Raw genomic sequence first — 10,518 nt, 5'->3', positions numbered from 1 at the left:
GTTGTCGGTCGAGGTGGGGGAGTGTTCAAGAGCTGTGCCGGCACAAAGAAGGTCATCTGAAACATCAGTGCATTTGTGTATTTTGGGGTCTTTTACTTTTTCTTTGAAATTTGTATTCCAAACCCGTTAACCATTTGTAACAAACTTGACTACCATTTTATATTGGATTTTGATTTTTTTTAATTATAATTTTACTGTATTTTCAAAATTTATTCAGGTATGTTTTACTTGCCTTTTATTTTATTTATTTTTGTCTTGTTTTCTTAGTCACGATTTGAGACTAAGGCCTAAAAAAAAAGGGTCATGATAGGGGTTGGAATTTATTTAATTCAATAATTTTGATTTTTTACTTGTAATTTAATATTATATATTGCATGAAAAATCCAAGGTTATTAATGTAATCATAGGTGATTGACATAGGGGAGAATTACGTTCAAGTAATAACTTAAATGATCTGTGTATGGATATGGTTGAGTGTCTTATTCCAGTAACACAGTTGATACGATCCACTTTTTAATTGTTACAAATGATTTGATCAAAATCATTTATGTGGAAAAATGATAGTTCGTGTATCCTATACGATGAGTTTGTATAAAACCAAACTGAAAAATATTTAATTTCTCTTTATAAATTCACGAATTGACAATGTTAATATTTCATAGGATGATCATATGTGACTTGACCTTCACCTTGAGTGAATTATGAATTCTTGCCTATGAAGACTTGTCCTTTGATTTGCATCGGTTGGAATGACTTTTGTAGCCGATTTAATTGATCCTAACATTTTTTGGACTTCACAAAATATGAAATTGGGAACATAATATCATGAGATGGAATTCACTACATTTTATACAGGGAAAGTATATGAGTTGTTCTCGTACTGATTTTGGACTTAAACAATGATGCCCCACCCTATTACAACCTGATTTTCAAGGCTTTAAATCTCGGATCATGACTAAAGATGAATGTAGAATCAAATAAAAATAAAAGCAAAATAAAACATAAGATGAATACCTAATAAAATTTAAATAGAAATAAAGACAAAATTACCCAAATATAATCCAATTATAAAAGAGTGTTGGAATTTATTATAAAAGGGGAAAATGGATTTAAGATACAAATGCAAAACCAAATACAACAGATTGAAATAGTAAAGACTAACACTACGGAACAACTCTCTCTAGGACCGCTTAGCTCTTGAACGTTCTTCCACCTTGACCAACAGCCAACAAACACCTAGAAAAAAGAAAGAGGAAAGGGGTGAGTATATAAATATATTCATTAAGTAACCTACTTGTGGACATTGCATCCTTAATCCAGTAGGTATCCACGGACTTTACTTTTGGCTCTAGGAAGTTGGAGCATAGTTTCTACTGCTACCTAAGTATCTAAGGTGCCGCGAAGTTCCCAACGATATATTGTTCTTGGAGAAATTTCATAACGTTAAATTGACCCTCTAAACGAATTCTGCTGCTTATGAAAATTTAATACTTGGCATATTATGGTGTGTTAAAGTCATGTGTGAAATTTGGTAGCCATTGGATATGCCTAAGATGGTAAACCGAGTAGAGATGTAAAATGACATAATGCCCTTCACCAAAAATAACCCCGTTTTAGACTTTTAAGATACTTAAGTAATGTGGAACTTTATATACAACTTTTAAAGGGGGTTACCAAGATACTATTAAGTTTTCACACCCATGGGATCGCGTTAGGTTGCCCTTTAATCTTTACCGGAGGTAAAACTAATGAGTTGTAATGCTACTCCATGATATAACGTACAAACTTAGTTTCATTATAAACCATGTAACAAAAATATACCTAGAATCAAATAAATATCATGGTAAATAAGTTGCTACATGCCCAGAAGTGTAGCAAGTGTACAAAAATAATAATAATAAAATTAAAAAATAAGGAAAAAAATGGTAAACGGTTTCCCACATCTCCATTTGTTGGATCGATATGGCAACCATAGAGGGGTGAATAGAGTTTTAACAATAATATTATCAAAAAAATAAATTTATGTCGTGGGCTCACATAGGTCGACTTTGATTTAAATGATAAAATTGTATTTCATTAAAGATAAATTGGTGACACCAGCTTAAGCTAATAAGGTAAGTGACCTTACTATCGACTTGATTGGAAGACTTGTCTTATGCATGACAACACTTGCTCAGTGGTCCTTGCCCGTGTCATTTATGCTTTATATTATATGATGACGTGGTGATGTTATATAATGATGTGATGACGTTAAATGATGATGTGATGGTGTTATATGATGATGCCATGATGTTATATGATGACATGATGACGTTAAATGATGATGTGACATATTATATGATGATGTGATGACGTGATGACGTTAATGATGACATAGTGATGTTATATAATGACGTGATGACGTTAATGATGACGTATTGACGTTAAATGATAATGTGATGATATTATATGATGATGTAATAACGTTAAATAATGATGTGATGATGTTATATGATGACGTGATGATGTTAAATGATGATGTGATAATGCTATATGATGATATGATGTTATATGATGATACTTTGTTGGTTTTTATGTCCTAAAACTCATAGTTTGTAAACAAAAACATATTCTATTTTCAATAAAGTTATTATTGATGTTTATTCAGTAAAGATTGTTATTGAATAAAGTGAATTTTACGATCATTAATCTAAATCCAATAAACTAAGAACACTCTGACTATAGTATGATTACTTGAACTATATGTAGAGACATAAGAGTGGATCAAGTTCAAGTATCTAGTCAAAATGATCTATGGTACAGGGATAAGGCTGAGTACCTTATCTTGGGGACAGTATGGATGCACCCCACTTTTGTATATGACATAAACAATGTGATCACTAAATTGTACATGCGGAGACATGTGAGTGGGGGCGTTCTATGCAATGAGTATTGCATAAGATCGGACCATGAAAAAAATCACTCTCACTTTATAATGTCGTTTACTGTTGAGACTGATTTTCTTTTCATTCGATGACCTAGGTAACTCGATCTTAATCCTGAGCTAACCATGAACTCCTATTTATTGGGAATTATCCTTATATTTGCATGGGTGAGAGTGGCTCGAGTTCGCCGACTCAATAGGCCTCCCATTTTAGGGGTAAGACTGAGTGAATGGCTGAGGACGTGGGGTGCAAGATGGAATTCACTCCTACCCACTTTTAGGGACGGGAGAGAGGTAGTTCCCTTAAGTATTGACTCTAGGTCTTGAACAAGGAGCCCCACCCTCTCATTGGCCTGAGAGGGATTCCATCTACTGGTTGGACCACAAACCAATTGTTCATTAGAGAATCAACGGGACATAAGGAACATGAAGTAACTTTAGGGGTAAAACGGTAAATTGACCCAGCTCTAATTACGAACAACCTTTGTAGGATCGACTTACTAATCATGGTTATATCAAATTGACAGAAATATATCTATAGTGAGGGGAGTGCAACTACTAGGCTATAGTGGAGTGTCCTAGTAGTTAACGAATGTTGGTTAACAAGGTTAATGAGTTTAACTAATTAATCTTGGATCGTTGGAGCCCATGCTCTATAGGTCCATTAGGTCCCTCTGCTAGCTCATATCCGACTAAACCATAAAATAGTGTGACGAGTGAGTTTGAAGTGTTCGAATTCAAATTAGGGAATATGCACTACATATATACGATATATTTAACCGCATTTTTGTTTTTATTTACGAATTAAACAAAAAGAGAGAATCTGATATATTTAATTAAGATTTAAATATTTTAATAAAATATTTGTCTGAATCGATTGAGATTGACATTTGAATTAATATTAAATATTAATTAAATAGTTTAATTAATCATTTAATATTACTCTACTTTGAAATTAATTGTTCAAATTAATTGTTGAATTAAAATCAAGAAAGTCAAAATGTTGACTTCACTTAATCAAAAAAATCCATGTTTGAGTTTGTGGAATTTTGAGGTGTCAAAATTTAGTTTAACCAAACTTGCATGCTTGCCAAATAAACACCACAAATTTGAGTGTCAAAATTTGGTTAACTCATGCTTGCCACATAATCCAAAACATTTGAGTGGAATTTTGAGTGTCAAAATTTGGTGATCTCAATTTTGCATGAACATGCAAACATGACTCTATAAATAGAGTGATCAAGGTACATGTAACCTCTCCGTTGGAAAAACCTTGAAAAAAACTCTCACAAACTCTCTCTTCATATACTAAATCCATCCCAAGTTTAGTCACTCACTGGATTCCACAATCTCGTTCTAAGGCCGGAGAATAGTGGAAAAGACACTAGTGGTGGTTCGAAACCGGTTTGTAAGAAAAAAGAAATTTGAACTACAAAAGATTAGTACTCAAAGATCTTGAGTTTTAATACTTATGAACATGCTAGTTATTTACTATAACTGATGTTCTAAGAGTGCCTAAGATTCAAATTGCTTCCGCATGTGTTATATTAACTCCATCAATGATGACTTTAAATGATGATGTGAAGATGTTATATGATGATGTGATGATATTATATGATGATGTAATGATGTAAATGATGATGATGTAATTATGTACATGATGATGATGCATGATAACAAGATGATGTAAGATATTTGATGATGAAATGACTTAATATGATGATGTTCCATATTAAGACAATGTGCATGTATTAAATTTCATGATGTATTGTGATGACGAGTTTTCAAAGACAACCCTAGTTAATGTTAATGATGATGAATGTATGAAGGTTAATGTGTGCATGTTACTTAGATCAATGTATGAATGATGTATAGAATTGTGTCATAAAGATGATTTAAATATGAAAACTATAGGGACCTCATGCATTTTGTGTGTTCATATACATCGAGATAATTCTTGTAACACCCAAAAAATGAAGGGAATTAGCTCCAATGAGAATAAGCCACCCATGTATGACCCAAAGGACCAAAGAAAGAAAATTAAAGAATTAAGCACGGACAAAGGTCTTACGCAAATTATTCTTATACCCTAACAAGTAATTTTAAGGAGCTAAGGCTTTTAGAAAAGGATTGGAAAGGAAAAAGTAAGCAAAGTACAAAAATGTCATTTTTTTAAAATTTTAAGGAACTTTCCAAATTTTAATTTCTTGTCCTGGAAGGAATTTCAAGAGGCTCAAGAAGTGAAAAATGAGGAACCAAGAATTTTTAGAAAAATTATGAATTTTTCAAAGAAAAATAATTAAAATATTCAGAAAATGGCAAATTATCAAACTGTCCCTAAGAGATGGAGATGGATAATTACGAAACTGCCATTCTACAAGAATCGGATTATCAACCGTGACCATCTACACAAAATTTGTCTAATCTCTAATCTCTATGGTTGGATCTCCTCCAAAATTGGATATAATCTAGAACACTCATAAATGACATCCAACGGCTAAGATTCAAAATCAAGTTTGGTAAGGCTTTGACCGGAGCAGATAATTGTGGCGAAAGATGGAGGAAGCTCAAGAATGAAATTACCGTGATTCTAGACATTTCAAGGGTGGTGGATCATCCATCTATAAATTATGGATCAAAGGCAACTAATTGGAGAAGGAAGGGAGCTTAATCGAGTCCTCAATTGAGAGTTACAAACATTTAGATTTTGGGTCTCCTGCTCTTGAATTTCTTCCAAATTCAAAAGCAATTCCACCATTTCTCTTCTAACTTGTTCCTACCGTTTCTAAACAAGATTACCCACAATTTTTATGAAGAAATTGAGTGCAGAAAGTGCCTAGAAACCATTTTCCCAATCCAATCCATCGTTGAAGACCTTCAAGGAAAACTTGAAAATCCAATTCGAGGATACTCGATAATTTTTAGAGCAAGAACAATCTCAATCATTTTCTACACCTCCAAGGAATGTTTTCATAGCAGAGCATAAAGAGAAATAACCTTAGGAACGTGCCCAATTGAAGGAAATCAATTTCAAGCTCAAATTAGGAGTAAATGTTGAATTCTTATACACGATCCCTTTTCCTTCAAATTGAGAATTTCTTAAGCTTCAAAGGATCAAGTTGAGTAACTTTGATGAAGGAATCGAGAGTTGAAATGTCGTAGAATAGTCTGCCCAAGAGAACGAAAATCTGGTGTTTCGAGAAACTTACAACCGAGAACAATTTCTCAAAATTAAGGTCCCACACTCAAAGTCGTTCCTCCAAACCAATTCTTTTGGCTTGCAGGAAGAATAAGGAAGAGGTTTCATGAAAAAATCAAACCTTGAAGACCCCTAGAATCAGCTACCCAATAAGAAATCCTCGGTTTTATCTCCGGCGAGAAATCAGTTTTTGGATGAACTTTGGAAATGAATATCTTAGGCTACAAGAAGGTATGACTCAATCCCTAACTCTTCCTTGTAACGCCATCTTTAAGTTTCATGAAAAAAATCGAGGAGAGAAATGGCGTGATCAGAGCTGGCAAACCACATTTTTAGACGGCGGCCAAAGGACGTGCGCGTCTTCTTCCCGTCCAGAGGAAGAAAACGATGACGTTGCCGGTTCAACTAAACTAGCCATGTCAACCCAAAATTCGATCTTCGCTCAATTTTTCTTAACTTTAACCCTTTTTCTAACGTCAACGACGAGGTAAGTAGCCACCTTTGACTTTTCTTAAGAAATACTTGTAGGAATCACTTGGATTTCAATATGAACCCTAAACCAAGTATGAATTAAGGTTATATGAAAGAAAAACCAAAAGAACCGTGAGTTAAGGCCCTGAACCGATCAAATTGCTCGAAATTTAAGTAACGTTAAAATTATCAGCTAGATAAACTCTATTACTTATAAAATTTTAATGTTGACCATATTATAGCATCTTGAGATTATATATGAAATTTTCTGACCTCCAAATATTATGAAAATTCGTAGTAGATCTTATTTGGTGATGTTCGATGATGTGGTGAAGTTTGAAAGTCATTGGAACAGGTTAAGTAGCAAAACCAAGAATTAGGGACAAAATGACCAAAATTCCCCTCAAACTAATTATGATATTTCAAGATCTAGACGTGCTCCAAATATCCTACTATTTTCTATATGGCCTATTCTAAAGAACATAAGGATAAGTTCAAGATTTCAAGTTGATTAGAGCAAGTTTGGAATCTAAACCAAGATAGAACCTAAGAAACGCATAAAGGAAGCACATCAAGACTCAAGACCCATCTAGAACCCTTTAAGGAATTCATTATGAATTTATGACTTTCTAGAACGACTCATACTTGTTATTATGATTGGTTCATATGTTTACGAATGCATGTTACAACTTATGCCCCAAGGCATTATGAACCTTAGAAATTTACAAGATTGAGAATCAAGAACAATACCACACAAGCTCTACAACTACCAAAGTAAGAAGAATGCTAGGTACCACTCAAGGATAAGAGACCAAGATCCTCAAACTTAGAAACTCAAGAATGCTAGGAAATACTTTAATCATGTCCAAAATGACTCATGACCTCCCATCACGCAGTGCTTTCAGAGGCTGAAGTTTCCTCTTCTAGGTGGGATGCCCTACACCATGTTTTCTTTGTAGGATGTCATGTTTGGTGTCATGTTTCCTACACATTAATAAAAATGCTTTGATTTTTCATGCCCCGTTGAACCAAGAGTTTAGTTTAAGCTTCTTTACGAACAAAATGTTTTTTCATACATTTTTTTTTTATGGTTTCTACTTCGTATTCTTTTTTTATCTATAATTTGCATTGGAGTTGACTTTTTTATACAACAAAACATATTATTGTTTGTTTGCTTTTTCATGTGAATGTCACCTTGTTAATTAATTGTATTTAGTTGAGATTCATTAATAAAGAAAATTAGCATTAATAAAATTCTCTTCTTGAAAATTGTAAATCAATTTTTGAAAATTCTCTCAAATTCTTAAATTTAGAATGTTAAGATGATGAAGATATGCGTATGTTTCTCAAATTCTTAAAAATGAGATTTTTGTTTCCTTCCATTAAAACTCTTTTAAATGTAAGCTCACCTTTCCTATATGTTTCATTAGGCTTATTAAGATTTTAGTGAAATATTTGCTTAGTAGAAGATGTTAGTGTCACTACAATTCTAAGAATCCTACCACTACAATTCATTAGATTCAATGTACGGTGAGGCATGTTATATTGAGTTCTAATATGTCGGAAAGACTCGATGACTCCAAAAAGACGGACAAATTTTTCACAAAATAAAACAAAGAAAATTTAATATACATTCTATTTATATTATATCAAAATAAAGTTCATACATAATTTTTTACAATACAACACAAAATAAGGAACAACACAACATTTTTAAATAGAAAGGTTGAGGATGACCGGTGAGGCTTGTCCATGGCACCTACTTTAGAGTCCACTTCTGACCTTTACTATCTCCTTATTACCTGAAAAACATGGAAAATAAGGAATGAGTACAAAGACTCAATAAGTAGCCTACTTGTAGGCTCTTAATCGTGTTCTTGATATGCTAGGGTACCACACGCTTTCTTTTCATGTTCTTGTTTTTGTTATAAGTACTTAGACCCTTAAGATCTTGTTCTTGACGTGTGGGTTCCTATCATGATCTATCCTGAGGACCTTGGTCCTTGAATCCATAAACCTTGGTTCTAATCTAAGGGCCTTAGTACTATGGTTCTTAGTTCTTTGTTCTTGGTTTTAGAATCTTGATCCATGTTCTAGTCCTGGATCTTTGTCTTGTTCTTGGTACTTTCTACGTTCTTGTTCTGTTCGTGGTTCGTTCAACAAGATACTTCCCTATGATTTACGGTATTCGTCATGAACCTAACAACCTGTATCCAAGGCTTCATTCGTTTCAAGGACACAATCTAACCTACGTCCATGACTTCATGTGTTCCAAGCGATGTAGTTTGAACCCGCATCTTAAGGCTTACCCTGTGATACAACCTGAATACCTATGCCCAAGACTTCATACGTTTCAAGTGGCATAGCCTGAATACCTATGCTCAAGGCTTCATACGTTCCAAGCAGTATAGTCTGAGTCATGACTATGTTGTATCGTGGGAGGTCTTAGGAGATTTCTTGAGTTTCTGAGTTTTAGGACCTTGGTTCCATATCCTTGAGTATTACCTAGCATTCTTCTTACCATGGTAGTCGTAAATGTATTGTTCTTAGTTCTCAATCTTGTAACTTTCTAAGGTTCATAGTTTCTCGTGGCATAAGTTGTATCATGAATTAATAAACATAAGCACCATAATACCAAGCATGAGTTATTCTAGAAAGTCATAGAGTCATAATGAATTCTTTAGGGGTTCTAGAAGAGTCTTGAGTCTTTAGGTGTTTCTTGGGTCCTAACGGTTTAAGTTCCAAACTTGCTTTAATCAACTTGAAATATCAAACATATCTTCATGTCCTTAAGAATAGACCTTATAGAAAGTAATAGGTCATTTGAAGCATGTACAGACCTTGAAATATCATAAGTAGTCTTAAGGGCATTTTGGTCATTTTACCTGTAACGACCCAAAATTTTCTACTTAATTTAAGGTCGCTACTATATACGTACCATAAACATTGAATGCGAAAGACTTCATTTAAATTCCATAAAACATAACCTTTAACTTAAAACACAGCCATGGACTTACGTGTTTCGAAAACATCATTAAAACGACACAACAAAGGACCCGAAATAAAATAAATAAGCGTTTAAGTTTAAAACATCCTATTCTATCTTAAGTCTAAGAAAATAAATACCACTATCCTATGCATGTGCCATGATCTCGAGTTGCGATGTCGTCGTCAGCCGTACAGGAATGCCTTGCCTTAACCTGAAAAATGTAGTAGCACATGGCTTGAGTATTTAAAGAAATACTCAGTAAGTGACCCCACTATTGGGGTTAAATGCAACAATCACATGCAATAAAATGATGGGACCTATCTTTCGTTTCGTTTCGTTTCATTTCGTTTCGTTTCTTTTTCGTTTCGTTTCGTTTCGTTTCATTTTTCTTACGGTGTAATCCTAACAAGTAATCGTGGACGTGTACCATATACTCTACACGCAGCCCATACGTGCGAGTATGGGCTCACCAGCTAGTTCGCACACCGCTGGGCCACTGTCCCTAGCCGGTGGGCATGCTCTGGAGGCCCACCGGGACCCGTTAAAACTAAAACCGTCACGACAGCGCTATGCAGGGCATAACGATCGTTGTCCTGCCATTTGGATGTACGCGTCCGTACCCTCGTGATGGGATAGGGGTATCCCCCCAAATGCATGATCACACAATATGCATGAGGTCCCACTAGTCCTACAGTCATCATTTAATGAACTTAACCCCGTGTCACATTTTCATGCTTACATGTCATTCTCATTCTCATTTCGTTACATATCATACATATTCCTAGCGAGGTTATGTATCATGCAATTTACCGTATTTCATGTTATACAATTCATTCAGTTACATTTCAATACTCATACAACAAGTCATAATCGTACAAGGGCCACACATCGTCACATGCATTCATATCACATCAACTAAGCAGCATAAATAACATA

The sequence above is a fragment of the Cucurbita moschata genome, unplaced genomic scaffold, assembly GCF_002738365.1.
Source record: "Cucurbita moschata cultivar Rifu unplaced genomic scaffold, Cmos_1.0 Cmo_Scf00057, whole genome shotgun sequence".
Classification (NCBI taxonomy): Eukaryota; Viridiplantae; Streptophyta; class Magnoliopsida; order Cucurbitales; family Cucurbitaceae; genus Cucurbita; species Cucurbita moschata.
The sequence above is the reverse complement of the archived record's forward strand: the minus strand, read 5'-3'. Positions refer to the sequence as shown.